This window comes from Crocodylus siamensis, chromosome 3 (assembly GCF_052110815.1).
Source record: "Crocodylus siamensis isolate JL-2025a chromosome 3, ASM5211081v1, whole genome shotgun sequence".
In the NCBI taxonomy this organism is placed as follows: domain Eukaryota; kingdom Metazoa; phylum Chordata; order Crocodylia; family Crocodylidae; genus Crocodylus; species Crocodylus siamensis.
In genome coordinates, this window is record NC_143397.1 from 168,800,606 (window position 1) to 168,821,811 (window position 21,206).

The following is a 21,206-nucleotide window of genomic DNA, read 5'->3' on the forward strand; positions in this document are numbered from 1 at the left end:
TGCTTTTCAGCCCTGGGCTGTGCTGTGGTGTGGTGTGGTGTGGTGTGGTGTTGGCTCAAGAGAGCAGGGCTGGAGCAGTGAGGGCTGGCTGACAAGTCAAGGCACAACCCGGCTGGGGATGCAACCTAGTCACCTGTGGGGGGAGCAGTGCCCCCACCTTATAAAATCCCAGCTGGGGGCTGGGGCCAGGGAGGGTGTTAAATGCCTAAACCAGCTCAAACTTAGTGCTGGCTGCAACTGTGGACTACAAATCCCAGAGGCACCTGGAAGCAGCAAGAGGAAGTGATGAACAATCCTACAGAGTCTCGGTGCTGTGATTTTTGGACTGCAAATTCCAGAGACCTTGGGGGCAGCAGAAAGAGCAAGTGAGCACTGCAGCCAGAAAGCCTTGATCTAGCACCCTCTCCAGCTTCTGGCCTGCATCACTGTAGGCATGTGGTTGCATTTCCTGAATCAAAGGTAAATGTCTGTTCATTTCTCTTTCAATTTAAACTGTGCAGTTTATACTAATCTGCAAAGACTGAAATCAATTTACCCTCAGGCTTTTTGACTGTCTGTACTTAGCTTAAATGTTTTAACCTTAGAATAGTTTTTCTTTTCAGTTGTCACTGCAGTGCACCAGGCTATTGCGTTTCAGTGTAACAGTATGCTGTACATGAATGCAGGGAAGTTACTACTATTCAGGGTGCTATATTTAAATCTCAGGATTCTAATGTACCCATGCTTTTATTCACAAGCATTTAAGGTTAAACATAGGAGAGTAGCCAGAGAATGTGTGACTCAGGAAATACGGGCGCCAGCAGGATCCCCTACTTGCCAGTGAGGTAATTAGCTATATAGTCTCCTCTTGGGCCTTACTCCTATTAGGCAGGAGGGACTTGGCAGTCTCCCACCACAACTCTCTAATGCTGGATTGATTTCCCATCCTACTTATCACTTTTAAACTTGCTTCTTTGCATGGCATATTCTACCTCTGTCCTGTGTACAATCAAATTCTTATAGTTTTCTTAAAGCTAGTTGAATTCCTTTGGCTAGATTCTGCTCTGTTACATCAATGCAAGCCTGATAGTTTTATCCTTGGCTATGCACATTTTGACCAGGCCTGTCAATTATCTGTCTCTGTCATATTGTTTTCTTTCTTTGATATAAATGTTGGCCTTGGAGAAATCCTTCTGTATTATGCATGGTTTTTTCCCTGAGACATAAAGAATACAATGAACAAACTTGGCCACACTTTAAAGGTTATTTAAAAACACGCACAAAAGTTTTTGAATATCTCAGATGTTAGAAAAGCATGTGTGCATTTGATTAAACATTATAGACAAAGATTAGAAAATTTAGAGAGAGGGGAAGGATGAAAAGCACACTCATCTGAAAACCTCTAACTTTTGATGAAAGTCAGTGCAATGTGGTTAACATATGAGACTAGTTTCCTGAATAATATCACTGTACTCTGAACATAAGCAGAGTTAGGAGGAAGATTTTCCATCACTTTCATGGATATCCCACATGTACCCATGAGTATAAATTTTTTAAGCCATGAAGTATTAAAACTATATATTTGTGCTAGTGACTTGTACTTAATCTGTTTTGTAAATACTAGGATTTCTATACCCTTGGGCCAAATTCTGCCATAAGATGAACATATACAATGTCCATATATTTCAATTGAACTTATGGATGAACAGCTGAAAGTGTAATTTGATGTGTTGGGACTGATTCTGCTCTTAGTGGCAGAAAGCCAATGGAAAATAGCTTAGGTCCAAATCTGAGCTCAGTTAAACCAGCATAACTCGGGGCCAACCAACAACACTGAGCACAGTAGAACTGCACCTATTAAAAAACACCTCAGCAATCAAGATCAGAATTCCATCTGTTGCACTTTAAATCCTTACAAAATGAATTCTTCTGGACTGCATTTTGGATCTTGACAACGATGCTGGGTTTTTTATGTGTACAGAGCTCCCATGATGTCAAGGGTCTTTGCTTGCTGGAAGACCAGAATATCAAAATGCAGATCCAAGAACTGAATTTTGCTTTTTATTCCAGCGAGGGACAGATTCTGATGTCAGTTACATCAGTGTGAATTCAGAGCAACTCTAGTGATCTCATTATTACCCTTGACTTATGCAATATACTTCAACAGTTTGGCTCAACATATATTGCATATACTAAAATAATATTGTAGTAATTGCCTGGAATTTACCAAAATTAAAGTGCTTACCTTTGAGGAGTTTTAGTGTGCTGCCCTACAGCTGTGGAACAAAGCACCAGGCTCTGTGCAGCTCCATGGCTTGGCAGGAAGCCTTGCAGGCAGCCTGGCAGCAGCCCGGGAGAGCAGGCTCCACCCAAGAAAAGTGGTGAGCCTGATTCCTTCCCCCTCCCTCCCCCCCGAGCATGCCTGTCTGCCTGAGCTGCATGGGGGCCTGGTGCATCCCTCCATGGCTGCGGTGCCCCCTGGGATCACCCGAGCCAGGTGCCTGCAGGTGGGTGCCACCTGGGGGGGCCACTGCTGCCACGGAGGGAAGCATCAGCCCCACACCACAGCCCAGGGACCACTCCGCCCAGTGTCATCTTGTCCTCCCCTCCCCGCTGGAGAGATGACATGAAATCCTTTGAAGGGTGCCATGAGGGGCAAGGAATAAGGAAATAAGTAAGGTATGAAGAGATAAGCGGTTATGCAGGCTCAGACTTGTACCTGGCTGATCTAACACCCTTGCTGCCTGGCTCCTCTGCAAGAAAGTAAGCACTGTAACATATAAATTAGCTTTCAAAACTGGGTGCCATTCCGTTCACAAAAGTTATGGAGAGTTGCCTTGAGTCCAGTGCAGGGTGCCTCAAGCCCAAAAGTGTTTCAGAACCAGTGGTTTAGGGGTATTTGATTTTTTTTGTTGTTAATTATAAAAAAAGATAATGCCTTTTGCAAAGGTAGCATTTGGGGTTGGGTGATATTTGAGATTGGATGCATCTCTGCAATATATTTGTGATTTATAGTGTTGAAAAAGACTACAAAACCATTGTTATAATTCATTGTATGTTGCTACTATCTAAGGAAAGGACATCCTATTAGCAAAAGGCACAAATACCCAATGTAATCTGAAAATAACACAGCGTAACTGATAATACTTTTGAACATACTCATACTGAAAGAGACCAGGAGTTAATTGTGCAAAATAATATTATTGCACATCCAAATGCCACATCTAAATGTTATAGTACATTAAAGCATAGTACTGCAGTGAATTAATAGCCCTAAAACAGTGATAACAAGCATGGCTGGATATGCGGAGGTGTACTCCAGCTGCTTTCAGTCAAATATAAGATATGTTAAGGAAATAAATGTACAATTGCTTTTGATAGGACTTAATGAGACATTAAGTAACAATTTAGAGTGAATAAAGCTACATTAAAAGAGCCTTTCCTATTAAGTTTTTTCAAATTTAATAGTAAACTATATTCTTGGGAAAACGACTATAAAGTGAATACACAGACGTTCGGAAAACATTCTGGAAGGATAGTTATCAATAGTTCACTGCAAACTGGAAGGATGTATCAAGTAGGGGCCCAAAGAGGTTTGTCTTGGGTTGTGTATGAGTCAACATTTTTATTCTGACTTGGAATGGAGAGTACACTTTACATTTGCAGATAATATCAAGTTAGAGAGTTTGCAGGCCCTTTGGAAGATGGGACAAGAATTCAAAATGGCCTTGACAAATAGGAGGAACAGTGTGAAATAAGTAGGATGCAATTCTATAAGGGCAAGTACACAGCACTACATTTCAGTACGTATAATCAACTTCACAGGTAATACAATGGAGAAGCATTGGCAAGGCAGCAGTTTTGCAGAAAAGGGATTGTGGATTACAAATTGAATACGAGGTAACAATGCCATGCTCTTGTGCAAAAAAGCCAAACAAGTAAACATCATACAGGGCTATATAAACAGCAGTGCTGTATGTCAGATGTGAAATAATTATTCCATTATACATAGCACTGGTCAGGCCTCAGCTGTGGTATCTCCAGTTTTAGGCAAAAGACATCAAGAAAGACGTGGACTAACTAGAAAGCGTCTAGAGGAAAGCAACAAAAAGTATCAGAGGTCCAGAAAACATGCCCTTTGAGGAGAGATACAAAAAGAACTTGGCTTGTTTAGTCTAGAAAAAAGAAGACTGAGTGGAGACAAGATAATGGTCTTTGAATACATACAGAGGAAGTTAACAAATTGTTCTCTATTTCCACTGGGAATAGGAAATGTAGTAATAGGATTAAATTGAAGCAAAGGAGATTTAAATCAGACAGTTAGAAAAATTTTCTAACTGTAAAGATAGATAAGCATTGTAAGTGATTACTTAGGGAGGCTGTCAAATTTCCATCATCAGAGGTTTTCAAAAATAACAGTTGTGAAGAGTTTTAGGTACAGCTGACCCTGTTTTTGAGTGGAGCGCTGGCTAGATGACCTCTTGAAGTCCCTTCCCACCTTGCTCTGTATCAAAACCTTCACATTCCACTTAGCTTATAGGGAAGACTATACTTGTACAGGAAGCTGATGCTATTTAGAGATGTTCACGTATAGGACAAATGTGCTTTGGGGAGAGGGAGACTTTCAAAGGCAAAAGGTACAGTTATTTTGCATTCACCCACCATTTTTCAATAGGAGTGGGACATCTAATTTTCTGTTATCTCTCTTTCAATCTACCCATTGAGACTGAAGGATGGTTTTGGATGTTCTCTGTGGGCAGTTTACAGCTGGCCCATTTCTGCTGGACAGAACTAAGACAAGCAAGGATGAGACTCCTGACTGGGTGCATCTACACGAAATGCTTGGAACACAGTAGACTAATTCTATTGCACAATAGCATGGTGGGCAAAACCTGTGCTAATGCATAGTACAATTAGTCTACTGCACATCAGCATCACCAAAAAAGCATGCACCTTGGCTAATATGTGGTAGCCCCAATTATAGTGCATTAAGGTAGTACCTGTAATTACAAATACTAAACGTGCCATAATTATGGCACATGAATGAACATGTGCCGACTGTGTAGTTTTTTCTGCTTATAGGTGCAGTTTTACTGAAAGATTCACACATTTTTGTGAGAGTACAGGAAGAAGTATCTGCCATGTGCTTAACTAAGGCTCTGCAAAAAGTCTGTTTTACTGGACTGTGTAGCTTTGGACTGAGGCCTGTGTGCTTCTAAACTTGACTGTGCATCTTAGATAAACTGAATGAGTGAAGCACAGCACTACCTGCTACAAAATTAGCAGTCTCTGCTGAAAGAGGACCTTCTCTGGAGACCAGTATACAAGGTACAGTTGAATGATTGCAAAGGGAAACAAAATGTCTGCGACTTACCTGCATTTATCTTAAGGACAGCTCTACCAAATAATGAGGTGCAACAATTTACTTAGACTTGGGATCGTGGACCTGCTGGTATATTATTGCTGTAAGTGATAGGCTCAGAATAAAGCAAAGTAAACAACTATATTATGATGCAATGCACACTCAAGAGCATTGCAATTGTGAACATAATTGTAACAGCAGATTCATATTGTCCAGCTAAATGGAAAATCTGTAATTCAAGCCATGAAGACAGCAGCTTGGTTTGTGACTTTCAGTATCATAAATCTAAGGTTGGAATCTTGCCCTGAACATGCTACATTGCAAGGATCCTGTATGTTTTTTAAAATTAATCTACAATAAAAATAGACTCAGATGTCAATTCACTGCTAATAGGACTCATTGGATACCACCGCCCAACTGTTCCTAATCAATTAATGTTTTTAATTTAGTTAATCCAGTACAAATATACTTTAATACCATTAACAAACCCCTAGTCATCACTATGATAATGCCATCATAATACCAGTTGCTGCTACATTTAGAATTACATAGGGCAGGGAGGACAAAAATTGGAGCCTGAATAGAAATATCATCTTGTTATTGAAACAACATCTTGATATTTTTACAAGCACAGTGCTATCAGAGGATAGATGAATGTTCCAGGATAGATAATAAATTAAACCCTTGTTTTCATTCCAGAAAAACACCACCACAAATTTTATATTGTCCCAGTACACTAATTGCATGGAGATTATAAGAATATTCAAGGGAAGGAAACCTTTCTTTTCAAACAAGTGATAACCTTTTTCAGCCTCAGCTACATTCCCTCCCCAAAATAAAACTGTAATTACAGAGTAAAGGGAGAGACCCAGATTTACAGTTTGAGGGCTGTGGAGATAATAATCCTAATAAATAGAGGACAGTGCCCAATAAAAATCAGTTATGATTTTGCCTTGTCCCTGACTCTGTAATTTTCTCATTCTGGTTGTGGGTGGACACATATTGCTTGAGCTACTCCTTCTGAGGCTCTCCAAAGTCAATTTTTCACTCTTACATTTCAGCAGCCTACACTTATAGCAAACTTACATTTAATCTAACTGCTGTGTATGATCTAAGAAGCCTTAACTGCAGGACAGAAAGCTGTTTAAAGTCTGTGTGATTCATGGAAGGTAAAAACAATAATTATTTTTCATCCAAATGTTCTGATCCATTTTGCCCAAGGGAGACCAGCCAACATAGATTGCTTGAGACACAGCATTTCCAGATAAGGCAGTCTGGTACAGAATTAGTATGCAGGAGATCCAAGTATAATTTTTAGCTCTGACGCTGGTCTTCTATATCAGTGTTTCCCAAAGTTTTTGAGCCCATGGTGCACTTAGATTAATAAAAAAATTTCCATGGCACACTTGTTAAGGCATTCCCCATCCCCATACTTATGAGCTCATTGTAGCTCATTGCCACGGCAAAATTCTGTGGCACAGCTGTTCAGAGGCTCACAAACTGTGCATCCCCCATGGCCAACTCATGCGCAGTAGATGATTTTCCTTCTGCTCTGCTGGTTCTCTCTCTCCCCCACAGCCAACACCTGTGCAAGTCTTCTGTGAGTATCTCTTTTCATTATTCCAAAATTCTTGCGACACACCAGGGAGCTCTTCATGGCACACTGGTGTGATGCGGCACACTGGTTGAAAAGCACTGGTCTATATGACCCAAGCCAAGTCACTTTATTTCTCTGCACCTTTGTTTCTATTTTCATTGTTCCCTGTATTTAGACTGTAAGCTTTTCAGGGTAGAGACTTTTATGGTGTTTGTACAATGTCTAGCACAGTGATTGTCAAGCTATTTAGACTCAAGGCACCTCTTGGCTCTTAGATTTCACTCAATATTTGACTACAGCAAAATAATGGAGTAATTCTTCTGTTGCAAACAACTCAGAAAGACCTCTGTTCTTGTTTTTCTGAGTTGTGTGCAACAGGGCAGAACAATTTTTGTTTGTAACAGGGCAGAACATTTTTAACATTATAGATTCCTATTGGAAATTTCTGGGTTTATCTTGCAAATCATATTTACACACCTAACAGTGCTCATGTTATGTGGCACCCTGCAGCACCCTTGAAGGGACTACAGGGCAGCACCCTGGTTGAGAATTATTTATCTAGCACAACAGGCCCTATGTAAAAAAGGGCATTTTTACAAAATTCGCTCATGCTTTTGGATCTCTTTTACCAGGCAAATTCTCTGTTGATTTCCTAGACAGGAGCAAGCCAGCTGGCTGCTCGGTAATTTGAAATAGCATCTTTTACCATTTTTAGGGAGGTTGTATTTTTCTGTAGTGTATGCAAAGAGCCTGTGTTCTTCTAGACTCTGATCTCCTGTATAACCCAATATGCCAAGAAGCTTCCTGCTAGTTCAGCTGTAAAATTCCCAGCTGTAAAACTGAGGCACCTTTGTAATGTATTTCAAGATCTTTCGATGAATGGTGCAGTAAGTGTAGTTATTAATAGTAGAAATAAGCACAAAATCCAGATCCATATATGTGGGAAGTAGGGATGGGACTTAATTTTTTTAACTGGGATTGAAGCATCCATTCAGTTTCTTTTCTCTTTTTTAATTATTGCTCATGGTGTCACAGGACTGTATGCCTAAGTATGGACAGTCAAAAAGCTTGAGACAGGGTCAGTCCAATCTTTGCAGGTTAGGCTAAACTGTGTAGACTGAACTAATAAGCAAGTGAACAGACATTCACTTTTGATTCTGAAAATGCAGCCACATGCCTGGAGTGATCCAGGCCAGAAGCCTGGGGAGCACTAGAGCATGCCTTCCTGCTCGACAGCTTGGGCCAAGACTAGCCCGCCCACCCTGCGAGGGGGGCTTTCAGGGAAGGTAAAAAGCATCCTGGGATGCTGGGGACTGTGAGTTGACTTGAATCTGGAGGGGAACTGGGATAGAAGTTCAATAAACTGATTTAACCTGAATTGCTAAGGTTTGATACTACATCCATCCAAGTTTATCTTAAACTGGTTTCAGCTATTTTGAAACTGGTTTATGTGCACTGAACTTCACTTATACTACAGATCTGAACCACGTTTCTATCTCTTATACTGGTTTATGTGTAATTTCTGTTCCTAGCCTAAGAGTCTTCCTCACTCATTTATTGTTATAGTTCTGGTAAGGAAGTTAGAAGCACTCTTTGAACAATTCATTCACAAATTATTTACTTTTTTTTTAAGTCTTTACTTTGTTCATGAAATAAATATGTTGGGAGAAAATCAAATAGCCATTTATTTTATATACAGCCTTCCAACACTGTCTAGGTAAAAACCTTCTATTATTATTCCAGTGATCAACAGCATCTTAAATCTTTGCTTGGAAGTAGCTAAGAGCCAATTTCTGTAAATGCTTATGAAGTTGAGTTCAATAAGACCACTCACGTAAAGAGTTACTCATAAGACTGGGCCACCAGTGAGGTAGAAAACAGCAATTTGAAAAAAAAAATAAGATAGACTATTTCACCCTAAATGTGGTGGGAATAAAAGTAAAATAGGTGGCATCAACCCGCAGCAGCACAAAGTATTGACAGAGAGAGAAGGAGCTTGATAGGAAAGCCATGATCCGGAACCTCAATCTATAATCTCTGTGTCATCCATCAGCCAAAGAGATTTTGCCACTGAGTCAAAGGGCTGATCATGGTGAGACAGCCAAGAGATGAAGGGTGAGGGAAATGTTGAAGAAGAATGCAGTGAAACACAGAGGGAGGAACTGAGGAGAAAAAGGAAGTCGGAATATGGGAGGCATATTAAACAAATAGCATAACGTAGACTGGGAAAGGAGGATTAAAAAATTAGATTGTGGAGAACATAAAAAATTAGATTGAGGGAGAGCCTGCAAGAAAGTTGAGATTCAGAGAAAGCACAAATAGAAGGAGACAGTTTTCAATAAAGGGAGGTGAAAAAATAAAAATGAAAAATAAGAGTGAGCACCAGTGCAAGACAGAAGAAATGTAAATTGAAGAGGTAATGCAAATCCTGCAATCTTAACATAGGAACAAATGGGAAGAAGAATTTGCCTGGTCAGTTAAGGGTGGGGGGAAACAATCAACCAGTCAAGAAAGGTTGTTCCTTAAGAATTTCTCTTCTTGAGAATTATGTTGAACAAAAGGTGTAAGATGAACTGATGGACAGGTTGGTGTGCATCAGATAAACTAATGGCTACTGCACACATGGGGCAGAAAGGAGATATTAACCCCTTTGCTTCTGTCTCATCCCCATTTCATGCATAGCATCTCCCTCTACTGTGATTAACACTTTAGTCTGCAGTAGTTATTGAATTCATTGTCTTTTAGGGGCCAGGAAGGAATTCCCCCCTTGCTGCCTGATTGAGTGGGATAGGGTATATTTTTTCTTTTCCCCTTGGGGAAGATGCAGTAGTATGTGTCCTGCAAGTGTTCTACTTGTTTAATAGGGGCCTGGCTCTCTAATCATACATGAAAACCAGAACTGGAAATGACCCTGGAGGAAAACATTTCAGAAAGAAGCCAGAGCCTGGAGTTTGAGCTCCTAACACCCAGGCCTGCAAGGAGGCAGCCCTTTTTCACCAGACTCTTAATCGTGGTTCAAGAGGAGATGAGGGGATGGTTCCATCATTGTGCTATGGACCAGCAGTGAAAGGGTACATGGAAGGGTTTAATGGCATCTCTCAACCAGGTGGGAATGATTAAGGAAGGTATCATGACCTATGCTGAATGAGCTAGTGCCAGTAGTGCCCAGATGAGTTAAGTTAATAAAGTAGCAACCTAATTGTATCCTAAATCCTAAATCTTGTATAGTATTTTATCTTATTTTCCATGAGCCTAGGACACTTAACACATGATTGCGTGAAATGAAAAGACAGTTTTAGAGGGGAAAATTCTGACATTGATAAAGATGCATTAACCAATATATTTTAGGGGGGAAAAAAATCTCATGGGGAAAACATGAGAAATGACGGACAGAAATGACTGAGGTAAGGAGATGGGTAAGAAAGAAGAGAGAAATTGGTGCATAGGGAAAAAAAAAGAAAGTTAGGAAAACCAAAAGAGAAACAGAATTGCACATTAATTTGCATGTGGTTTAAATGTGTGTTCAAAGGTGTGCAATACTGTATGTAAGAAGAATGATTATTGTGTGCTTAACTCTGAAGTGGTATAATGAATCAGTATAGAAAGGTTAGCTGCATATCTTTTCATAGATTTTATAGATATTTGGGCTGGAAGGGACCCCAGAGGATCATCGAGTCCAGCCCCTTGTCCCAGGGGCAGGAAGTCAGCAGGGATCATAGGATCCCAGTAAGATAAGCATCCAAATGTGTCTTGAAGGTGTTCAGAGTGGGTGCTTGAACCGCCTCCAGCGGCAGTCTATTCCAAACCTTGGGGCTCGAACAGTGAAGAAGTTCTTTCTTATGTCCAGCCTGAACCGGTCACAGTGGAGTTTGTGACTTTTCGATCTTGTCATCTTTTGCGGGGGGCTCTGGTGAACAGATATTCCCCCAGATCCTGATGAGCACCCCGATAAGCTTATAGGTGGCCACCAGATCACCCCTGAGCCTGCGCTTTTGCAGGCTAAAGAGCCCCATTGCTCTCAGCCTCTCATCATACGGTCTGTTTTACTGACCTCTGATCATGCGCGTGGCTCTTCTCTGGACTCTCAAGCTTCTCCACATCCTTTTTGAATTGCGGAGCCCAAAACTGGACGCAGTACTCCAGCTGCAGCCTCACCAAGGCTGAGTACAGTGGGAGAATGACATCCCAGGATCTGCTTGAGAAGCATCTATGGATGCAAGCCAGTGTTTTGCTCGCTTTACTAGCCGCAGCATCATACTGAAGGTTCATGTTCATCTTGTGGTCAACTATGACCCCCAAGTCCCTTTCATCTTTAGTGCTAACCAGCGTAGCACTGCCGAGCCTATAAGCATGGTGCAGGTTTTTTCCTCTCAAGGTGGAGAACCTTGCATTTTTCAATGTTGAACACCATCAGGTTCTCGTCCGCCCATTTCATGAGTCTGTCCAGATCCGTCTGGCTCACCCTCCTGTCCTCAGGTGCGGATGGTTTACCCCAGAGTTTGGTGTTGTTGGCAAACTTGGCCAGTCCGCTTCTGACACCAGTGTCCACATCATTGATGAAGATGTTAAACAGTATAGGCCCTAGGACACAGCTTTGTGGGACCCCACTGGTCACAGTGCACCAAGATGATTGACTCCTGTTGACCACCACCCTCTGGGTCCTACCGTGGAGCCAGTTCCCCAGCCAGAGGATCATGGTGATGTCAAGGCCGCAGTTAGCCAGTTTAGCCAAGAAATGATTGTGGGATACCAGATTGAAGGCTTTTTTAAAGTCGAGGTATACAACGTCAATCTCTTCCCCCTTGCCCAGGTCATAAAAGGAGATGAGGTTGGTCAAGCAAGATCTACCCGCTACAAACCCATGGTGGGTATCCCTCAAGATATTGCCTTCAGCTAGTCTGTTAAGGATGGCCTCCTTGATAATCTTTTCCAAGACCTTCCCCAGGATAGAGGTCAGGCTGATTGGCCTGTAGTTTGCTGGATCTACTTTCCTCCCTTTCTTGAAGATAGGCACAACATTGGCCTTCTTCCAATCATCGGACACTTCACCAGAGCGCCAAGAGCTCTCAAAGACCTGTGCCAGGGGCTGAGCTATGATGCTCGCCAGCTCCCTGAGTACCCTTGGGTGTAGCCCATCAGGGCCAGCTGACTTGAAGGTATCCAGCCTATCAAGGTGTTCCTTCACAAGGTCAGCTTCAATGGAGAGCAAGGAATCTCCCTCACCCGGGCCTTCCTGATCCATAGTGGGCAGGGCTGTCCCATGGAACTGGTGAAAAACTGACACAAAGTCCCCATTTAGCAAGTTTGCTTTCTCCCGGGTGTCAATAGTCAGTTGCCTCATCTGGTTTAGCAGGGGTCCAATGTTGCCCTTGCTTTTCCTGTGGCTCCCCACATATCTAAAAAAGGACTTTTTATTTTCCTTGATATTTGTCGCTAGCTGGAGTTCCATTGCAGCCTTGGCTTTCCTGATTTGCTCTCTGCAAGTCCGGACTAAAGCAGAATATTCCTCCAACCCTGCATCCTTTGTAGGTCTTCCTTTTAAGATGCAGGAAGTCCACCAGTTCCCTGGAGAGCCAAGGGGGCTGCTGTGCCCTTTTGCTGCCTGTCCTCCGAAACAGGATGGACTTCGCTTGCACATCCAGGATTGCTCCCTTGTGGAGCAACCACTCGTCCCGAACTCTCTTCTCCATTGGGCTGTGGCCTTTTAGGGCCTCTCTGACAAGCCTCCTTAGCTTGTCAAAGTCAGCTTTCCTGATGCCGAGGACTTCTGTATTACTGACTGACTTGCTAGCTTTATGGCAGATTGTGAAGGTGATCAGCTCGTAGTTGTGTCACCCAGCTTCCGTTCGATTGTTAGGTTGCTGATTAGGTCATCCCCGGTTGCCAGTATGAGGTTGAGCAGCGCTTTACCTCTTGTTGGCCCGTAGACTTCCTGCATCAGATAGAGATCATCCACACATGAGAGAAAGCTTTGCAACTGCTCGGATTTGATCGAGCGCTCCTCCCACAAGATGTCTGGGTAGTTAAAGTCTCCCATGACAGCCATACACTGGGACCATGTGGCTTCAGCCAATTCCCTGGTAAACTCCTGGTCAAGGTCCTCACTCTGGGTAGGGGGTCTGTAGTAGACCCCCACCATAGTATCCCCTTTGCCATGTTCCCCCTGGATTTTAACCCAGAGGGTCTCAAGTCATCCACTGTGGGTGCCAGTGTCGGCCTGCAGGGACGTGTAGCTTTCCTTGACATAGAGAGCTACGCCCTCGCCCCTTTTATCCACTTGATCCCTCCTGTACAGGGTATAGCCATCTATACCCACGGTCCAGTCAGGGTAGAGTCCTACCAGGTCTCCATTATCCCAATGACATTGTAGTTATTTGCATTTAGCAGGAGAACAAGTTTCTTCTGTTTATTCCCCAGGCTCCTGGCATTTGTGTATAGACACACAAGTATCCCCTTATGGGCCTGCCTTGCCTACATTTTTTTCCAGGGCTGGGGCTCAGGTGGGGTCCCTTATGTTCCTTAGCCTGCTGGCTTTTCAAGGGCCATTCAATGGACCGGCTGTGGCAGCAGTCCCCTGGTGGACTTAGTTTAAAGCCTGGTGGAGCAGGTCAGCCAGTCTAGCTGAGAAGAGCCTCCTCTCTGAGGGAGAGAGGTGGAGGCCGTCCCTTCCCAGCACCTCGCTGCCTCCCTCTCCAAAGAGTGGGCTGTGGTCATGGAAGCCAAAGCCTTCGCAATGACACCAGCCCCACAGTCTTTGGTTAACTACCTGGATCCTCCTCTCCCTCCTCAGCCCATAGACCGAAACTGGGAGGATCAAAGAAAACACCATCTGCGCCCCCAGACCCTTTAGTCCTGCACCCAAATCCCTGTAGCGCCTCATGACCCATCTAGGAGCACTCTGAGCTATGTCATTGATGCCCACATGGATGAGGAGCATGGGATAGTGGTCTGTGGGCTGGATGAGCTTAGGGATCTTCTCCGCAGCATCTCGGATGTGGGCCCCCGGGAAGCAGCAAACTTCCCGGGCTAAGGGGTCAGGGCAGCAGATTACCCCCCTCAGTTCCCCTCAGGATGGAGTCTCTTTGGTGAAGAGATCCAGTTAACCAGGACAAAATTCTTCAGTAAGGAAATTCTGTTGAAGTCATTTCGCTTGTTCCCTGAATCCTGATTAGTTACTAACAGACTTTCTCATCTTTGGTTTTCTTTACTACTAAGGAGGAATTTTGCCCACTTACTAGCTCTGATGAATATTTAACGTGAACAAATAGTTTCCATATTAAGACCCCAATTCTGCCAAGGCTGATTCTGAATAGTGTGTGGCAGTAAGCAGGAATATCTACAGTGCAACAAAGCTAAGCACACAAATCTTTGCAGAGTCAAGGCCCCAGATTCTTCTATTTGAAAGCCTGTGAAATGACTCATTTCACACAATTAATTTATTACTTTAAATTACTTTCTGTTTAGCATCAAGTTAAAAAGTAAAAACAATTTTACTTCAGTATATTATAGGCTTTGCTTGAGGGATTAGCTATGATTGGTCCCATAAATCACATGGTCTTTCTTTTCTAGTCTCAAATGAATGGGTGTACCGTATAATCAGAACAAGGACTTGCAGAGGCATTGAGTTTTAGTAATTGAGGGAGCATTAGCAATTTAGGGAGAGGTAACAGATGTTGAAAAGGAAAAAATAGAAATGATTAAAAAATGGGAATCTTTTTCCTTACTGCAACATGCAGATCTTTATTAGTCAGATTTAACTGGCTACGTTTGAATTCATTTTTTGTTACCTTTTTATGGAGTAAAAGTGTACGAATAAATAACTCCGGCTACAAAGGATGTAACTGGCATCTTGTCTGGCACATTTGTAAATGACTGTGAAGCTCTGGTGATTCAATTTGAGAAGGCTTGCATCCAGCTGTGGCAAACCCATGCCCTAGCCATTACAAAATACACTATTGTTAGTTCAAGTATTTGAGCTTGCAAGATTAAAACATCATAATTATGATTTATGTGATTAAAGCTCCACCATTCAATTGCTGGCAGAAGGCAGATACAAAAGGAACATTAAGAGTCTCAGGTCTGGCATGGAAACACACATTACATGCTTTCTGGGGCAGGAATCATGTTTTTACTTGTTGAATGAGCTACCAAGCATTTTTGGCTGCTCAGATAAAGTAACAGTAGGCAAATAATATATCTTTCTATGCTATGTGCCTATCACTGCAGTATACAAGCATCATTGCAGATATGGGTAACAGACATTACAGATTCAGCTGTCATTTTGTTGTATCATTTTACCTTCTAAACCTGTCTGTAAGAAAAAAGAAAGAAAATGTTGTTTGACATGCATGCAAGAAGGTTTGTTCTGCTGCTTATATATCTGTAAGATTGAAAGATTTATCTTGGCTTCATTATTAGCATAATCAAAAACATTGCACTTTATCATTCTGTTGAAGTAAGCCTTGTGGTTATTATGGAGATAAAATAGACAATGGAATAAACTCTCAGTTGCACTGGAGTAAATCCAGAGTAAATTGCACAGAATCAGAATTCTACTGGGGTAAATGAGATCATGTATAACAAAAAGTTTGTGCATCGCAAAGTGTATAGGGATTGAAACTGTTATCAGGTCCACATGCTGGGAACTCACCTTTTTTTATTTCTCTCAAACATTTTCCCTCCCCAATATATATGTATGGGTGTGTGTGTGTGTGTGCGTGTGTGTGTACAGAGACAGAGGGAAAGAGAGATAAATGTGTGTACACACACACACATTTATCTCTCTCTCCCTTTATAGATATAGAGAGGGGGAGAGATTTTGTCAAATGTAATATATATATTTTAGTGATGACTCCAATTCAGGAGTCCCTTTTAAATACCTTCTTCTGTCTCTTTGAAAACAAAAACATAACCAACTTCTTCGAGCTCTGCAGATGGTAGAATTTCATGGTTCAGGCAGTGTGATGTCTAGGGACCAGCCAAAGATGTACCACATTTTTGAAGTGACAAAATGGTAGCTGAATTAGGAAAGATTCAATATAAATCTCAAAAGCAGATTAGCACTTTTCTGGAAAAAAGGAATTATCTTTTAAATAAATTTTGCTGGGGACTCTCCACTATGTGTACTTAAGGAATAAACAGCCTTGAAAGTCAGTGTCCCTGGAGAAGTTGTTAGTAGTCAGCCAGGTGATTCTAAAAGTACCAAATTGTTTAAGCATCAAACAATTTTCAATATGAAAGGAGTTCTTTTCCAAGAAATGTTATATCAAGCATCACAAAATGTTTCTTTTTTCTTCCCAGAAAGCCAACCTCCATCTGTTTCTCAGAAAGCTTAGCATTCATAAAGTAACAAAATATATTTCAGAGCATAGCTCTTTATCACTTACTAGTTAATGGGGCTAAGAAAGGATTTCATAAGATTCTCATGACTGCAGTAGAAGCTCAGAGAAAACAAAAGAAACAGACTGAAGATGCTAGGAAAACATAATTGTTTGCTGACAAATTAACCTCTGGCATTCTCAGCCATAAAAACAGCAAAAGAACAAATGAAATTTAGATCACTACAGAAAAAAAACACAGCAAAATTAAAGGGGTCAGATTTTAACTGAGTTTTGAAGGCTGAAAGGATTGTGAGTAAACAGTAGATTTAAAAGAGGAGCAACATGGCAGAAAGCACGGAGAAAATGTAGGAGAGCAAAATAGGAGACAATATCACATTTAAGGGAATGCAGAGATTCTCAGATTGATCCCTCTCTTGGACTTCTACCAAATTGGTATATTTTGACACTGTACAGATCAGTTCAGTCTGGTGGCCATGATCAAGATTTGAAGGCAAAGAAGGATAAAACATGCCAACCTGTCACAGAAATATAAAAAATAATTTATGAATAGATTTTGCATAACCTACATATATCGCTTAATATATAAAATATGATCAAAGAATGTAAGAGGATGCCAGGTCAAGCACTCAAAAGTATGGCTGGCTGAAAATAAGACCTCTGTTTAATGTAAAATTGAAGAATTGCTCTGCATCAGGATAAAACCAAAACCATTTGAACCTGTTTTGGGGGGAAAAGCAAGAGACTCCCCACACCCAACCCGAGGAACAGCCAACAGTCCACTCACTTGAATATAAGAATTGAAATGTTAAGTTCCTGTTCCACTTGGTTCTGGCTTAGAAAATATTTATTTATACCAAGTTAAACTCTTTAGCAAGAGATAGGGTGGGTAGGGGATTTATCCAGGAAGTGGGAGACCCAGGCTGAAGTTCCAACTGGCCTGATTCTTTTTCTGACACAAAACTTCCTAAGAAAGCCTTTACCTGAGGGATGATCTTCAGCACTTGGCTATTAACAATTCTAGAGTCTCTCTCTCGCCTTGTCAGAAATTTCATTCTAGACCTGGGAACATTTCCTGATAACAATTTTGTCTGAGCTGAACCATTTTCCCCAAAGGATGGATATTTCTTGCTGCATGGGGAAACTTTTATGTCCTTATCATTCAGTGTGTAATGAATAATGCACACATTATGGTCACGCACAGTCCAAAACCTATACAGAATACAGAATTTTTAATTTCTTCCTAGGAATTAATTTGCTAGGAATTTCTCTTTAATGGAATTAATTTCCTTCTGGGCCTTTCTAAGCTGCTGGTAGTGCTCGGCACTACTGCAAATCTGGCCCCGCTGTCACAAGCTGAGCATGGAAAAAAATGAAGAACAACCAACCAGTGATCACCTGAAAAAATTACTACAAGTGACTTGTCCAAATTGCCTAGGAGTTCCTCGGTAGAGGCAGAGATGGAATCCAATTTCCAGAGCAACATTCACATGTCTAATAATGAGACTATCCTTTCTCTTCCTGCAACTTGCTGTCTTGTTTGTCATGCAATTTCCAGCTTCTAAAACAAAATTCTCCAGACAGTGGTTCTCATTTAGTATGTACCATTGAATCCTCTGATCCCTTCCTTGAGCGCTGTCCATCCTGTGCACTCTGTGAGGTAAGAGTTCTGTGGAAAAATAGTTTGTGATGGCGTAATTAAAAACTGCATTTGAATTTATGCTCAAAAAGGGGCCAAACTAGTGTTGCAGAGGCAGTCTTATTCCTGACACTTTCTAGCTTTTGAGTGTTTTAGTTTGCAACCATAACATCCTTCTAATGTATTTTTAAATGTAATTGGATACATTTTTAAAGAAAAGCTTCAAATTTGAAAAAGCAGAAATTCGATCATATGAAATGATACTGACCCCACACCTGGATGTCTTCAGTAGGGCTTGCAATACTGGACTGGTTGCAGATCCCTTCAAATAATGAGAACTGTAGAAGACTTTTATCTTTCATGTGAATCAGACATTCCAGGGCAGAGAATAAGAACGTTGAATGGCAAAAGAACGTGAAAGTAATCAGGACTCATGGTAGAGGTGATATCTTTTATTAGACCAACTAGATTTTTGAAAAAAAAAGTCTTTAATTGCAGGCTTTCTGGCACGAACACCCTTCTTCAGGCACAGGAGAAAAGATTGTAAAAGTTCTCCTGTGTAGAAATGAAAGTTCATATTTCATAGGAGAGTTGAGTTCTGTAAGGCTTATAGCTCAGTGATTATTAGGGCTGTGCAAAGCCGGTCCCTGATTCAATTTGGCGGAGATTCGGCTTGATTCAGTAGCTGAATCTTTGAATCCAAATCAAATCAGGAGACCCTTTAATCTCTCCAAATTGAATGGGAACCCTCTGAATTGATTCGAAGAGATTCAGAAAGATTTCACAATTCAGACATAGATACAACTTTAAAAATTTTTTCAACATACCTCAAGGTACCAGGTGGCTTGTGAATGCTGCAATGGTGGGGTGCATGGAGCATCCCACAGGAGCACAGGGGGCTCCCCAGTGCACTCAGCAGACCCGGAGTGGACCAGAAGCACTTCCAGTCCACTTCTGGGTTTGCCGGGGACTGTATGGGGGAGGCCCCCCTGGCTCAGCGACTGGTGCCTCTTGGGTCTGGGGGGGCACCTGGGGTGCCCCCCATGGATAATTGCTGAGCTGGGGGGACATGGCAGGGGGCACTCAGCAGCTGACCCAGAAATGAACTGGAAGTACTTCTGGTCCACTTCCGGGTTCACTGCTGAGCATGCGCCTCCCCTCCTCACTCCTGTGGGATGCTCCATCTGCCCCAGCATCGTAGCATTCACGAGCTGTGTCTGGGACCTTGAGGTATGTAGAAAAAATATTTAAAGCTGTGTCTGTGTCCGAATTGCTGAATCAGCATCGAATCTTCAGATTCAGATTAGGCTGAATCGAATTGGGGACAGTGATCTGAATCAAAAAAAAATCGATCACTGTTCCCAGTTCAGGCCAAATCCAGATCCGAATCGAATATGGTTTGTTTTGCACGCCCCTTGTGTTATGTACCTTCTTGACCTTTCCCCTTTTATTCAGGTCTGGCTCCTGCCTGTTCATTCTTCCTGCTGCTAATCTAACTGGCTCGTCTCCATTTCCCCATCCCTATTATTATTTACCCCCTGTCAGCTCTTGCCTGTCCCTAGCTGTGTAATCGTATATATAAGTAGATGTATGTGTGTGGGTATATACACATATTTTTAACTTTAAAATTTTTAGGGCTTCTCCTGGCATTCTTTATTTTACATATACAGGAAATACAAAATTAAAACATGCAAACTTTTTCTGTGTGGCCACTGTATATGCATTCCCATACCCAAGTATTAGTGACTTTGGATCGCCCAAATTTTTGGTCTGCATTTAGAGGCAATTTTGAGGGGCTTGATATGAAAAGGGTAACTTTTTCTGAAAGATAGACATGATATGGTGTCTCAAGCTGTGCACCAAAGACCCAATCATGTCAAATAATTGATTATTTTTGAAAATGTGTTTCTTTTTCTCTCTCCTCTGACCCACACAGCCCTTGGGAACTTAATGTCAAGAAAGGAAAAGTTTGCTGTTTCTTTTAATGTAATGTATTAAGTTCTAGCCCTCCTGCCTCTGCACAACTCTGCCCCATTTACTGATCTAATCTGGTCTTAAACTATACACCTCATTCTGCCACACAGGGTGACACCCATTACCTATTTGTTTCATGGCAGCATTTTAAAAGATGTTTTCTCATGAAATTGCACTTAAACAATCTCCAATCTATACACAGCTAGAGAAAAAGAAACAGAGAAAATATATCATTTTAGAAATGTTCTGAATGACTCTTTTTATAATGGGAATATATACAAGAAGCTTTATGAGAATAAAAGGTGTACAATATCAACTGAATGATACAGTGCCTATAAAAAGTCACATATTTGGAAGAAGAATCATAGAAGAAAGAAAATATTCAAGGAAAAATGTGGCTAGCAGTAATTCTGACAAGCTACACATGAATTAACATTTACCATCAATGTTTGCCTCCAGGTTCATTGAAAAAGGGATCAATAGGGAAGGCTACAAACAACAGAACTGCCCCTCTAGAGAAGAAGCAAACTCTGCGGGTGCTTGTACATGTTACAGGGGTTTAATACTCACTAAATTAAACAGGTTTATTAAAATTGACACAGTGTGTTTTAATTTGTTCCGTCACTGTGTACGAGTGACAGTTTTTAAATCAAATAAAGCTCAATGCACAATTCACAGTATCTTACAGCAGGGGGTGCCACATAACAGTCCATCCCTCTGATCTCTTTGGTACTCAATCACAACAGGGGCTGCCAGCAAACCACTAATCCCCTCACTCCTGAAATGCATCACCTCAAAGCCACAGCTGCCTGCAGGGAGCCTCATGCCCACCCTTAGCCTTTGGCCCTGGCCCAGCCAGAGAGGAGGAGATGCACACCGGCCACCCCGGATTGTAGCCTCCAGGTATTTTTTTTAATTGTATGGGCATGACACCACAGCACAGTCAGACTCATGGGCGCTCTTCGATTGGAATCGGGCAGCCCCACCAACCCTCTCTGTTCATCCACCCCCCCACACATGGCTTTGGCATGGGTGTCTCCTGGCTCCCCAAGGGGCACCCTTACTGACAACAGCACCGTCACCCTATAATCCACCCCTGGTTCCATCCAGGAATGAAGAACCACTTGGCTGTCTACAAGGGGTGCCCTGGAGCACTTTCATTTGCCCATCAGAGCAAATGGTACCTGCCTGTCTACAGGACTCCAGCCCATAGCCTCAGGGCATCATAATTTTTTTTTCTTGTGCTACCATGCTGGTCACAAGTGCACAAGCTCACACCACAGTCAAACGTATGGGTGTTCCTGCAATGGCAGCAGG

The 21,206-nt window shown here is 42.0% G+C and overlaps 1 long non-coding RNA gene across 1 annotated transcript in view; it reads left to right on the top strand.

The window, feature by feature from the left end:
- The first annotated feature begins 322 nt into the window (after positions 1-322).
- LOC149869098 (uncharacterized) overlaps positions 323-21,206 on the top strand; it is a 42,181-nt gene continuing 21,297 nt past the window's right edge. The window contains exon 1 of the long non-coding RNA XR_016441074.1: positions 323-459. This is a non-coding gene — a long non-coding RNA (uncharacterized LOC149869098). The remainder of the gene's footprint in view (positions 460-21,206) is intronic.